This window comes from Osmia bicornis, chromosome 5 (genome assembly GCF_907164935.1).
Source record: "Osmia bicornis bicornis chromosome 5, iOsmBic2.1, whole genome shotgun sequence".
Taxonomy (NCBI): Eukaryota; Metazoa; Arthropoda; class Insecta; order Hymenoptera; family Megachilidae; genus Osmia; species Osmia bicornis.
The window spans coordinates 1250263-1265253 of NC_060220.1; the positions used below are offsets into that span (position 1 = coordinate 1250263).

Sequence of the window (14991 nt, forward strand, 5' to 3'; positions counted from 1 at the left end):
GCACAAACGGATTCCTTTTCCTCCCTTCCCGTAGTTTCGGTTGCTTTTGCGCGTTCTACTAGCCGCAACGATTAGCAACTATTTTAAGGTTTTCCCGGTCTATGAAACAGAAATCGTCTTGACGATGTACACGCGGAGAGACAGTAATTCTCGTGATCCATTAAGTCGTTAACACGCCATTTTGCGTGTCCAGCTTGCGTATGTCAACCGTTAGTAAACTCGCATAGTTCATATAAACTTGGTATCTCCTTTTAACGGTTTCTCAACCCTCTCGCATTTCCGAAACGGAAGGAACGCGGCGTAATCGGCGTTCAGAATCGAGCGATTCAATTAACGGTGAGACCAAAGGGAAAAAGGGTGAAAAAGAAAGATGGGACCGGGTGAGAAGAATTTTGCTCATTTCCGACAAATATCACTCGACTGGATCGTAAAACGGTGGCGCGTAATTTTCTGAATGCACTACCGTAAAACGCTGGCCAACCACGTTTGAAATTCGATTAATGAGCAGCGGCGGGAAACCGTGCGATGGGATAAGAGAGACGGGCAGAGAGCAAGGACGAAGAAAAAGTTGACCGGACGGCGGAAGGAATAAATAGCTCGGCGAAAGAGCAAAAGGAAAATTGCAGAGACCCTGCCAGATGTAGAAATCGAACTGTGCGATCGGCGAATTCTTCGTGATTTCTTGCAAACGCCAAGCCTGTTTCGTGACTCGGAAATTACTCTCTCGTGCGGTTAACGCGTATCCCTTGAAAATTTAGTGGCATCGATATAGCCACTAGAGGCGTTGCACGTTTCCGATCGACGCCCGACAAATTCAAACGTTTTCTCCTTCTCGTTACGCGTCGCGTGTTTGAACGAGGAGAAAAATTCCGTAGGCGGTGATTCGCGTGAACGAGAGATTGAAAACGCAAGCCAGTCAGCCAGTCAGCCAGCCAGCGAGGAAATGGTCGGTCGTTGGGAAGATCCAACTGGTGAGATGAGTAAAGCAGGGCGCCGACTCTGGGATTCCTCGTAATTTCTTCCCCGTTGGGACGCGAACCGGCCTCTCGTCAGTCATCGCTGTTTAACGCATCTGTCGCGCGCGGTCGGCACAGTTAAATAACTCGAATGATCGCGAAGGATTTAGCCGTCACGCGTTCCCCTCCAGCCACCGTTTCAAGCAAAAAGACGAAAAGAACGACGGTCGTACGACCTCTTGGTCGCTGCAACGAACCATCTATCAACGGTCGCAACGGCGAATTGCCGTGTGAGGTCGGTCAGTAAAAATACCAACGATATTATTGAGTGAGTCAGGGAGAATAAGCGGCATCCGCGAAGCCCGTTGCAACGGATGACTCCCCCTCCTTGGGTCGTGCTGGTGCTTGCATGAAATTGATGGAAACAAACGAGCACCGGGGTTACCGGCGTGATTACTCTGCCTCTGACGTTATCTGCGTCGTATTTTCGGACACGTGGCGAGTCGGCCGCGTTCATTTTCTGCGCGCCGATTATTATCGCCGGTTGCGCAAACGATCCCGCGTGTCTGCTACATTTTTAGCATATTATTTCAGTGGCTCTGTAATTAAACGAACCCCGCTCGTGATCCAGTCTCTCTCGCCCGTCTCGTTAACCTTCCGTCGGGCCAAACTGAACCGCGTCACGAGATTGTGGATCACGCGTCCTATAAAATACAAGCGAAATGCTTGAAAAGCAGACCCAACCGGGAGACGCTTAATCAGAGGATCCCGAGCAGCTCGGTGATGAAGCAGAATCGATAAAATCGATTTTCCATCCATCCTCGACAACCGATCAAAACATCTTACTATCGTGTAAATGTAAAACTAAAAAGTACTCAATGTTAACGTTCGATCCCTGACTAGACCATCGTTGGTAAGTCAACCTTCATCCCGCTCGAAGGGTATCGAGCATAATCGTCTGGATCGTCTGGATCGTCTGGATCGTTGCAAATCAAACTTTTATCCTGCCAGAATGGCATCGATTAATATTTGAACAGATTGAAATCGCGCGCGGTGAGTGGACTGACAACGTCCATCAGGCTTTGGAGGCGTCCGGGTACGCGCGATAAGCCTCGCTCCGTTCCAAAGGCATCGAATAATCTCTTTGAATCGGCCCTCGAACTCGACATTTGCATTTGTAACGCGGTACGAATCGTGAGCTGAATTTTTCAGCCACCCGACGAATCGGTATGGCTCGTTTCGGAGGAGGAGCCTAGGGATAATTCTTCCCTAGGATCCTCCCTACTGCAAGGAAGCTTGGACGAGGCCGCGAGTGCAAGAATCGGCACGGCGACGAACGTAGACGCGCGTCGCGTCGCGTCGAACGCGTATTATACGCGCAGACGATATATTCCATCGTGCACGCCTACGTGATGTCATGCGCGCGTCAGAAATGCCGACCTTGCGGCTGCAGGCTCAAGTCAGTGCACGCGTAATGCGATGCATTTGTATTGGCCAAGCCTTTCGGCCGATCCCACCATTGGTCCGCGCTGATAAGCATACCTACGCTGCGCAACCTATATGCATCGCCGAGCGCATACGGTTCGCGTATCTAAAAGTAAGTAGATACGTGGGTATAAGTTGAAAGTAACCCGTAGAAAGATCGTCGCCCTGGCGAGCCCGAGTTGGGTCCACGGAGGATCGAGCCGGGACCTCGAGGTCGAACAACGTTTCTTCAAAATCGTCATCCTCCTCCACCACCGAAGCTATTGTCGCTTCGTCTTCGTAGATGACGCGGCTTTGTCACGGATTTATCGGATCGACTCGCGAGTCCGTGTACGTAATATTTTTCCTTGTTGCAAGTACAGGATAAGCCGGAGGATAAGGCAGGGCTATTTTTAGTAGTCCGACCTTCTTAAATTCTCTGTTGTTACAACAGCTATACGGTCAACTTTCGCGTCGCCAGTCTGCCAGTTACGATAGATAACGAGGTAGCTTGGTTTACATCTTCTACGTTTCCGGCGCCAAAAGGATTCCTGTTGCACGCGAGCTCGTCTTCCCTCGATTGAATAACCGCGAATGGAAACGCGCACGCATCGTAACTCGAGTTCGTGCTTGAAAGGTGGCGTTATAAGAATTCAGCGAGGAAACGTTTCGATGTATAAATCGTTCGCAAGGTCTCGTACACGTATCACGATTACAAAGCACAATTTTAACGAATTGAAAATCTGATCGCTCTCGGACGTTGCATTCAGTTAACAATATTGGAATGGTGCCACGGTTTAATGCCGGCTTAAATCAAATCTGTCCAACGACGGCTGATCTCTACTGTCGGCGAGTCGCTCGTTCGTACTACTGTCAACCTCACGCTGGCACGTGTCAATTCTCGAGCCAAGAAAACTGACCGATTCCCTCGATCCTGTTCGTCCAGTCGCTTTTGTTGCTCCGCACACGTTCTCAGCCGTATCGATGCCTCGTTCGCCATTCACAATCCCCGCGGTTTGCCCTCATTTTTTTTTCTTTGCAAAAATTAAATGAAAAAAAAATAAAAAGAAAACGCTATTCGTCTCACGGTAGATTCATTACCTGTAACTAACCGTTAAATCACGAACAGCGAACCTTTAGCCGTTAACGTTCGAGCAGCTCTATTAATCAGTCATCAACGTGTAATGGGAAAAACTATAATGACATATAATTGGTGTGGTTAGCAGCGTACAAGTTTATCGCTACGTGACTCGAAGATAATGGGTAAATGTGACGAGATTCAACGGATACATTTTTTTCTTTTTTTTTTTTCTTTCCGTGGAAAGAACGAGTCCGAAGGCGTCAGGGAAAATCACACCGAGATTCCTGTCACGGTAGGAAATACCACGCCTTCGAAATAACAAGAACTCATTGGACGATAGGTAATAACGATGTATGTGGTAGTTTTCCTCCGTCTCGTTGCGTTCGTTCAATGGGTGCGAAGACAAACGCGTTGGAAACGCGACGATGAATAATACATTCCTCTCCGCGCTGAAGAACGTCCATTCGATTAAATTGGAACGGCAATCGGTGCTTACGGAGAATCGAAAGAAGCTGGGAAGATATTTATCCTACGATAGTCGGAGGGATTCCCGAATCATCGTACCGAACGATGACACTTTTCTAGTTTACTCGAGGGAAGAACTCAACCAAGTTACTCAGAATTCCGCGGGAAAGCGAATCGGCTCGCAGGCTTCGGGTTCAAGGTTCTAAGGAAGCCTGTTTGCGTACACAGTTCCGGCGATCTCGTTGCAGATGAAAGATAACCAGCGACCAATCGGAAGGTTCGTTCGATGCAACGTTCCGCGGCTTCCGATAATGCGTCTCTCCGATCATTAAGCCTTACCGAGAAATTGATTTAACCGTGTGTCACCGTGTTCCATGAAAACGTAACGATTCTACAAAAAAAATCACTCTAATTGAATCCTATGATGCAACGATGCAATTACGTGGACGTTTAAGTAACACAATAGATACTTCAAATCTATCCTTTCGAAAGGGGACATTTTGCAGTAGGTAAATCGTAATCGAGACCTTATCACGAATGTCCGTGAGAAACGAGCCTTAAGGAGCACGTGAGAACTAGGAAGGCTAGCCTCTGCTACTTGGCAGGCGCCAAGTGCGATCGAAGTAGCGCTCCGGTGTCTTCCATCAAACGGGATTCATCTCTGTAAATCATCGGTGACGCTCGTATTCGACTCACGCGGTACACCCACTTAACGTTCAGGATGTAAACTTTCGAGTGGTTCGCATGCTGCTGCATTTTCACCTTGGCTCGTGGCCGTCGCCTTAAGGCCCGCCAGGCACGTACCGTGGCCGTGCACTTACGAATACGACACCCGGGCCAACGACAAATGTCACGGGAACCATTGTGATCCTTGGTGAGCAGAAAGAAAAAAAAAAAATAGGTCAACGTTACACGGCAATGAAAAGCCGAAACTTGGATGAAAAGGATGAAAAGAAGGCCTTTGGAACGAGGAGGAGAATAAAAACGGAGACACCACTTAGGAATCGGCAGACGAGCGACGCCGAGGTGTAAGTGCCACGAAATGCATCGAGGGGGATGAAAAAAAGGAGGAGGAGGAACGGAAGGGAGAATCGAATAGCTGGTTCACACGATTCGATCGGGTCGGCACTTCTCGTCCTCTCTCTTCTTCAAGTTGCAACTCACCGGCTCCTGCCGGTGTACTCTCCCTGTTTTTTCTGGGCCTTGTTACAGAAACACGACGAGCCCCGGAGAAACGGAAGGCCAATGCCTTTTTTCAGGATCCAATCGAACGATCGGCGAGCCGCTGACGGGACAAGGTAAAAAAGACTGCGTTCAAGTACCGTGTAAACGAGGATATCCGAAGAAAACGAACGTTCCATTTCTAGCGAGCAGATTTTAAAGGGATGCCATTCGCGGAGGTACGGCTCGCTTCGACGAAAACGAATGGTACAGATATCATTGTTTGCGAAGAAACAACGGAAGGCATTCTTTATCAAAGATTCTTCTGAAACGCCTATCAAAATGATATAAATCATGCGAAATTATGCAATTTATTCGTCAGTCGTAAATTGCAGAGTTATGAAAATAACATTCGAGTCTTGTTAATTTATATGGAACATCGCTCTCCGTTTATTGGCTATCGAGGGTGTACAGTGTCGAGCAAGGACCAACAGAGTATAACAGTAGCAATCTTCCAACGACAGATGAAATCACTGAGCTTAATGGACGGTCTAATTACAAACGTAAACAAATCGTACGCTATCGATATCTTTCATGCGTGTTCGTAACGTTAGAAGCACGAGCCTTCCAGGAACTTGAGAGAAGAAGTTTAATCCTTTGCAGGTGGCAGCACATAGTTTCACTTACTGACAGACGATACCTAAACATTACGTCCTTTGTTTCCTAACAGATCCCGACCCTAACCCGTTCGTTTCCCATGTAACTCTTCGCTCCGAATTCGAGAACATTCCAATTTCAAAAGCGACTGAAATCCGATCGGCACCCCTACGACACGTACCGTGATTTATCGTTTCCTCCTGTTCCGTTCTGCCAACTATGTTTTGGCTGTCACATCGCCATACCCTGCCCGGCTAATAAAACGAAACGATGGTGCATTCAACTGGATTTGCAACTTGCAAACTTGAATTACTTGTCTGCTTTTATTATTTTAGGGGAGGTTTAGTAATTCTAAGGGAAAATTTTTTTCTATGAGACCCGTGGTACGAAACCATAGGGTACCTTCTCCCAAAGTCCATTGTGGACGCGACATTAGGGCTGGTACCCAACAGCCTACGTGTTTCCATAACGCCGCATCTCGCGACAAGGCACGTATGTTCTTTTTCACCGATCGAAATCACACGGTGGAGGAGAGTAGGGTTTATAATACGTACGAGGGCACGCAATTTCTCCGGCCTGGCTCGTACTAAGAAAGCGTCGCTTACATAATCAATGAACATCAATAACCCAGACAGAATTAAAGCCCACGATTTACATTGTTTCATTTGGTTACAATGTAACGCTCGCGCTTACATGGGCCGGCTGTGAATATCGGTTCGGAGTCGTGCGCATATACCCGTTCGATATTGAATGCGAGACATTGTCCGCAATTTCTCCGCTCGCGTTACCGACAGACCCCTTCTCGCGTATGCGCTCAATTTCTCCTGGTACTTAGAAGGAAATTAATGCATTCTTTCCAACTTAATTCGTTCCCGGCTGTTCTGCATACAATGGGCAACGGTTCACTGTCCCGCGTCATTATCGTCTCCTCTCGTAATTAGATTCGTCCAACGTTTTACACGTGTACTTATTTATTGTTTTGCTCGAAGCAGCGACGGATCGAGAAATCTAAGGTGCCCCGACCACGTTTTAACACAGTTTAAAAAAAAAGAAAAAAAGAAAAAACAAATTGATATCTAGTTTCGAAGCAAACATAAACGTCGATGATTTCTTTTTGTCTAAACGGACGTTCGATTTCTCCCGGAGAAAAGTTGTCGCTATCGAGAGACGGGAAAGTCCGTAGACCGCAGACTGGATTCCAATCGCAGGACGAAATGAAAATGTTTCTTTTCGACGCGTAAAATTGTTTTCTCCGCCGCATTCGCTTGAAAATTCATTCATCCATGGCGCCGGTTATACACCGCCGAGTAAGCGAAGAGAAATTTCGCGACTCCGTCACCAGATAAGGGAACACGGAGAAAGGGGTGCGCCTCTCGAATAAGAAAAGTCAAACGAGGCTCGAGTGTTGGTGCGACGAGATCCGGCGAACGTTAACGCACCGCGTTCTGTACGTGTACGCGCGGTGCATGCTGCACATACGTAACGAGGAATCTCGTTTCGTTGCGTCTGCTGACCTTGGAAGCATGCGCTCTAAAAGAGCAAAACCCGACAAATAAACGTCTTCGTAATTTTAGATTCATCAAGTCCGAACGAGCTGTGTCCCTCCTTTCTCCCACCCTTCTAGCACCCTTTTACAGACAGAGGATAAACGGTGTCTAAGAAGATGCACCGTGCATTTTGCTGCTTGAATTTTACAATTTTCGAAAAAATTAAAATCGTCCCTAGGTTGCTCTTATAAATTGCCTGGAGGTAAGTGAATTAAAAGCATCTCTATTTTCGAACTATTAACAACGATGAATGAGGTGGATCACCAAATGGACCGTAATACCGCGGTGTCATCGTACGTCATTCTGTGTCACAACGTCGCGTTACCATTTAATCGTCTGGGTCATCGACAAATTGCAACATTGCTCAACGACCAGCTAACGCGAATAAACAAGTTGAAATGCAATTTCATACGGTAACGTGGCCGATGATGAATGCTTTCAATTTGTCCGGAACGAGTTCGATAAAAATTGCGCAACTCGGCGACCGCTTATGAAAATCATTCACCGGCGATCTGTTAACGCGGAAACTGATTGACGGTGTGGAATGCGTTAAGCGCAAACCGCACCTAAAGCAACGTTTGACGAGTAATGCGAGCGGACAGCTTATTTTGTGTATCCTGCCGTGCCCCGTCCGGTCTGTACGATCCAATCATCCATCAGATAGCATTATAGTGTCTCAATGAACACTTCCACGACGGCTAGCGACTGTTAACTTATTATCAACAATGTACACCTCCCTCCAAAGCGGAGGGAGTCCTCTGGCGGCAATGTACACCGGCGAGCATAAACGATGGGATCTTTTCCCCTAGAGCGAAATTTTCCCTAGGGAATCGAAGCGACTTTTACCTATACAATTCCAACGTCAGTTTCCCAAGGATGTTATTGATCTCGAAAGAAAAAAAGAAATGAAAACGATTTGACATGATACGGCTGGTTGGACGCGACTGTCGAAGCAATGTAAAATAAAAACAAAAGACCCGGAAAAAAGTGGCGATGCGCAAAGGATAGAAGAGAGCAAGAGGAAGAAGAGGAAGAAGAACGAACAAGTCCCGTGGCGGAGGTGGTGGTAAGTCGTTTTGTGTCTGCAGCCCGTCTAAATATACGCGGGTCCTCTCCTCGGCGACATAGCCTTTCTCGCGACACAGAGAGAAACGCGACTATCTCGTTCGTTAGAGAAATCTTTGCACGGTGGAAAAGCGAAAATCAGCCAAGGCAACTGTAGCAGAGGAGGTTGATCTGTTTGCGATCGTAGCAAGGCAACGGAGAGTTTCGTACTCTCAGATAAGCGTTTAATTGTCGCGTTTGATACCGGCAGCCGCTTAAAGAGGCGCGTGCACGTTTGCGGAGACGAATTTCTTAAAATAAACAAGCGCGAGATATCGTGTTTCCGAAGTATTCGGGCAAGTCAAAACATCGCGCGCGACACTTGTGTTTATCATATCGTTGCCTTATGCAAATAGCTTTGCTTTCACTGGCAAACAATTCGCTTGGGTAAGCAACGTCTGCTTTCGCTTCCGTTAACCTTTCAAAGGGTCTGCGCGTCGCCATTTTCCCTAGGGATGTCCACCATGCTAGCTACTGTACACCCAGGTGGCAACGTGGACGAAAGGCAGAGGGCGCCTCCCATTGTTTGCTTTCCCTAGGAAGGTCTACGTTGCCCGAAAGTGTACGCTCTGTTAATCAGCCAAACGAATAACATTCGCTGAACGTACAATAACCCATTCAATCGGTAACTACTTTTACGTAACGTCCAAGAGTTCACGGTTAGCATAAAAAGTTCCATTCTACGATGACGGACAGGAGAAGAAAAAGATTTCGCGGACGGAGACGAACGGCAGACTCGAAAACAAAGGACCGTTCAAACTTTAACCCGGTCGACTTATTTTCGTCTATTTCAAAAGTAAATTATTGCCTGGCACTGGTTGCGTGGTTACCGCCGCGTGTCTAGCGAACGTTGTTTCTTTCATTTATTTTTACGTTTCTTCAAAGCGTTCACGTGTGCCGGTACCGAACGTAAAGAGACCTATTCATAAATCGGGAGGCACGTCCCGGCAAAACACACGTGACTCCGACACGTATGATCCTTTGAGGTGTGCTGAGTCGCGCATTCCTTGCTATATAAATTCTTCGAGCAGAGCCAAGCGAATATAAATGTCTATATATTTGTCATACGATTAACTGTACCACGCGATGTGTAGTAGCGTGATTAACATCGACCACGTGACAGGCAAATGAATTCGTTCGACGTTTTTCCCTCCACCTAAGACCATTCATTTCCATCTTCTTAATGCCTTAACGTTATTTTTATCCCGCAAATATCTGACACGAACACGGTAATGTCATTTTACTACTATACGGAGAGTCCTGCGAAGGTGCGATCGTCTGGCTAACAGACACGTGTCTCGAATACGATGCCATGGATATTTGGTGACGAAGGTAATTTAAAAATAAATTAGGTTGATTTATCGAGAAAGAAGTCGTACAGCGAAAACGTTCTAGACCGCGATCCATCGGCAAAAATGAAATACGCCACCGAGAATATCACCGGACGAAAAATATCCCCAGACGCGTCGCTAGAAGAATCGAACGACCGGTCGTGGATTTCGCGCGAAATACACGCGCGTCTGACAAAACGAGAGGGAACGATCACGGTGTATGTTGTAAGACGAGAAAACAGTCATTTGCCCGGTCAAGTGATTTCGTGAATTAAAAATACGTCCGAGATTTCGTAAGGAGGTCGATATATCAAGGACGGGACGTGCCCTGTTTATTCGAGCGCGCATTATTATTGGATTCGACGGACAATGGGATCGAAACGTATCTAATAGAATTAACATCGTCGCCGTTCAAAGATTATCCATTTCAGTGTGCGCTGGACCGAGCAACTGATTGAAAATTGAATAACTCGTGCCTCGATTACTACTCGATGCTTTCTATTGTAATAAAAGACTAAAGTTCCGAAAGCTAAAGCAATGGGTGGTGACAGCGTTAATATCGCAATCAACGGATGCCTCGATAATTGTAGATCGAGCTGCGGGCCGGGCACAGGTGGCATACCTTCGTCGCCTCGCGTCTCGGGGAATAATTGAAATAAACGAGCGACGGGCAGGAGATTTATCTCGGATTCGTTCGCGTCGCCGGAACACGCCTCCGGAAGAAATAAAAAGCTCCACGGTAAAGGGACTATTACCTCCGAGACTGGACACGCGAGTCTGGCCGTCGCGTCGCGTCGCGACGACTCTCAGCATCGCCGCAAACACCGCGTTCCCTCTGCAAGGGCAAACTACTCGCTTTACGAACGTGGTAGGCCTTGGTCTACCGCTGGTCCACGCGCGGTATAACAGACAGACCAGAGCACCGACTCAAACTTGCTCGAGGATTCGCGTAATTCATCGCCAAAGCGGACGCAGACATTTTGTTCGAAGGGTTAAAAAAAAAAAGAAGAAAAAATGGAAAAAATTCTTGCACGCTTCTATAGTAATCAGAGTGTTTAAGATGGAACGTTAAATTGTATGAAAGATTCGATGGTTCTTTTTCACTGGACCTTATTGAGACGTGAGCGAAGCATTTTTTTTTAATTACGGAAGTCAGGGTATGCTTGGTTGATTCAAAGTCGAGCCTCCTGTACGACGGGTCGTTAATGCGGTGATTTCTGACGGTGCTTACCGGTACCGGATATTTGCATCTCGCCATCTATATGTATTCGAAATTGTAGGCATTATGTATCATTACCCGTTGAATCGGCCGCGATCGTTCATTTTACAAATCGATTTACGAGCTTCTGTACAGCCTTGAACACTTCTATTATACCTTGTCAAGCTCCTCGTCTCGACAACTGTTATTGCACTCGGATATACAAAAAGAAAAAAAAAAGAACCGACATTCCGTAAAAGAGAAAGAAACGAAGGCCACCTTGAAATCCGTCTTTCTCGTTGCTCGTTAACTCGAGGTCCTACCTTTCGCAACTTCCGGGAGAGGCAATTAAACAAAGAAAATCTGAATCGTTGAATTTATTAAATTTAAAAATTTTGAGACTAAGGTTCAACGCGACAAAGCAGGGATTTTTCAAGATCGTCGGACGAAGGAAAGTAGCTGGTAGCGCGTGCTTAAAAGTTCCTCAAAGGTCTTGCGTAAATGGATCTTATTCACGTGCGGCACGATCTCTGTCCGAGCACGGTTTCCCCGCGCACTCACCGCGATTCTTGCTACATGATTCGCGGCTAATTGGCCGCAGCCACGAAGACAACGCGGCCGTTGTCCATTAAAGAAGTTTAGCGATCCGATGCGCGTTTTAAGTAGGTAAATCGCGCGGATGCCTCGGCCGTGCCGTCGAAACGAACGAAAGGGCAGACTAGCTCAGTGCCGATCAAATTTTTCAACGAAAATTACAAAATAAACGACGCTGCAAGTTTATAAATAATCGAAATCATCGTCTTTCGAGAGTTAATCTTCGCATACCTGGGGAATAATCGTGTGAGGTCGCATCAAGTGCATTAAACCGCGACGCGGCATGAAACTCCGTAGTCGCGCAGGGTCGCCGAGCCGGCAATAAAGACTAATTGAGATTAGCGCCGGCCGTGCTACGTTAAGCAGGTGCCCTAGGGAGAAAAAGAAAGCGGAGGAGCAACGACTGGCAAGAAATAAGAGGAAGAAGAAAATGAGACAACGCGAAGATGACACGTTCCAACTTCAATAGGAAGGTGCACTCTTCCGACGGACATTAGACACGGAACATTGCTGGTTACGACTTAATATCTTACACGAGAGTACGCGAGTTCATCGACTACATTCTATCTAAAGAGATGTATACAATATTGTAACAAATTAATAAAAATTGTTAATTAATTATTGGATTATATTTCTGTTAACACCCCCTATATAATTCACCAGGTGTTGTTTCGTTTCAACGTCCGAACACAGCTGGTGGTCGACAAATGTTTCCGGTATTGTTTCTTAATCCCATTCAACGGTACAAACAATTATCCCCAATAACAATCGAAGACTTAGGGATAAGTAGGGAAAAGGAAGATTTCCGAAAGCCCTCGGGGTCGTGTCCAGGTGTACGCGTGTCTACGATCGGCAAACGACCGGTAATCCGTACGGAAGTTATCGGGGTCGACAGGTAGCCGTGTATTTAAGTTCCACGGTCACGAAAAATCAATCAAGGTAGGTCAAGCAGGTACCAGGTGTTTGCGTACCAGTCGACCCATGTTCCTCCAGGGATTTCCCCTTGTATTCTTCCACGATTACCAATCACGGCTAATCCAGTTTTATTTCCTCCTATTCCTAAACAACCAATTTGCCAAACAGGGACAACAGAGTAGGGTCTCTTGGATTTTCCCTGAACGCGTGTACAGTTGTGATTAACTTGTACTGTTAGCTTAATTACCTTCACATGTTTCTAAGAGAACTATGCCTTAAAGGCATTCCTTTATTCGACGTAGGGAACCATTTACACGGGTTTTTCCTTGTTCGTCACCGTTACCGAGAGGCAAAAATCGGCAAATGCACCGGAATTTTTTAACTTTTCGTCGGTAATTAAAATTTGCGTAAAGCTCGCAATTTTCACGAAGCAAACAGGTCGCGCGGACGTTATTGGTAACGATCTGGTTCGGTTAATTTGCTTCATTCCGCGATATCGTTGCTCTCGTTTTTTTTTATTGTTACACGATAACCGAATAAAGTGCTGCAATGTGATGTCACCGATGATAAAACGGTATCTAGACACTCGATGTCATATGCGGGGCTCGTTGCGATCAAATTGTACGCGACGATTTCGCGTCTGGTACGAACGTCGAACAGGATTTTCGAGGTGGCGGATTCTACGGAGGGAACGGAGCAAAGGCTAGATAAGGCAGTTGCCGTGGAACAGGTACGAAACGAGAGTAAGCAGGGCAAGAAATCGAAAGAAAGAGAAAGAAGGTACAAACAGAGGCTGCGGACGATACTGGACACTGTTTGGATCCTTATAAAGAAGAAGAACGAACCAACCATGTTAGATCTCTCTTTGCGACGAGCCTTTCGACTAACGCGACCGGATACCGCGTTTTCTCTCCTGCCTCGCGTCTACAACCGTAACGCGCGTATCTTCTTCGTTGAAAAATATTATTTATACGAATAAAGAATTTTCAAAGGCTTCGGAAATCTAGTCAGAGTAAGAGAGCAAAGTAGGCTTCCCTAGTTTGCGGTTGATCGAATGAAACGTACTGGAAAGGAAAATGTGGAGCTTCGAGAGGTTGCTCATCGGTTTATTAGGAATTAACGCCACGTCTCGTTAAGTCGGCCTTGTTCTACGTACTCTCGAAGGCTCGAGATATGCTTCCACAATCGAAACTACAAAAACATTGCGCAATTATGTGACAAACATCACGTAACAAATAGAATTCCGCAATCGAGCGTATTGCTTTTCAATGGTGGTTTCGGAACGCGACAAATTCCTCGCCGAGTATTCCATCGGGGTCTAATATTGTTTTCAACGTAATCGCTTCGGCTCTTATCGTGGTATTGGAGCGTAAATACTTTGTCTCGCAGATTCTCCAACTAATTGTAAATGAAAAATATCGTATCGATGCACAGGCTCGCTTTCTCAATGGTTATCGTGATGCAAACAATACACGCGTCGCGGTTGGAAATCTTTTTTTTCTTTTCTAAGAGAACTTATTTGAAAAATTAACCTCAAGATCCTACGACTATGATCGTTTAGAGACAAATATCAATTTGCAGACTCTCGATGCAATTAATAAATATTTACAAGATATTACTTGTTTACTATGCACTGACGCAATTAGACCCCTATTGACCCTCCGATTTTTCTTATTTCAAATCAATCATAGAAATTCCCTCGTACAAAGCGCAATTACGCGTGTTTGCTCACCGAGGGGAAAAAGAATCTGAATTTATCAATTATCGATAATTATCGGAGAACCGTTGCTCCGATGTTGGATGCGGCGCGGATGGTTAGATCCGTCGGTTTAGCGCGCGAGTTTCGGGTCAACGTATAGTTCAGGAGTTGTTCAACTCGGAACGTAAACCGCTCGATGGTATGTGGGTGCAGTTAAACGGGTTATCGGGTGTTCAGATATATGTACGTGCAATCGGAACGATGCGACGACGGTTTTCTGCGGCCCGACGGGAAGAAAATTACGCAGCCAGCGACGATGTACCATACGATAGAACGTCGTCGGAAAAATGTCAACGAGACGGATACAATCGTATCGTATCTGTGCAACGACTCTCCGTGTTTACATATTTACGCGCGTTAACGAACGTATGATTTATGCCTTGTACGCTTCGTATCCATGCTGACGCGAGTGTAGTCGTTTCACTGACCTCTGCTCGCTTCAAGCTTTTTAATTATCCTCTAGTGAATGAACGCGTTATTTTTCAATCGTACGTTACCTATCCTCGATCAATTATTCGATGGGTGCGAAACGACACGCGTGGAAACGGAGACGCGCCGAGTGATACGGATTAAGATTCGGCGCACTGCGCATATGCACTGCGCAGCTGCATTAATTCGGCGCATGCGCGCGGTCGATTTTTGCCGCGAACGCGTAACGCGTAACGCGTGCCGAGATCGAGAAACCCCCTTTCCATCGAACGACAGAACCTGTTCCTTACTATTCATAAATTTAATTAACCGCTCGATTGGTCGGTTAAT

At 46.3% G+C, this 14991-nt stretch overlaps 1 protein-coding gene across 8 annotated transcripts in view; it reads right to left on the reverse strand.

Moving 5' to 3' along the window:
* The window catches only part of LOC114871155 (dorsal-ventral patterning protein Sog), a 62519-nt gene that overhangs the window by 31229 nt on the left and 16299 nt on the right, over positions 1-14991 (reverse strand). The gene's annotated exons all lie outside the window — the stretch shown is intronic.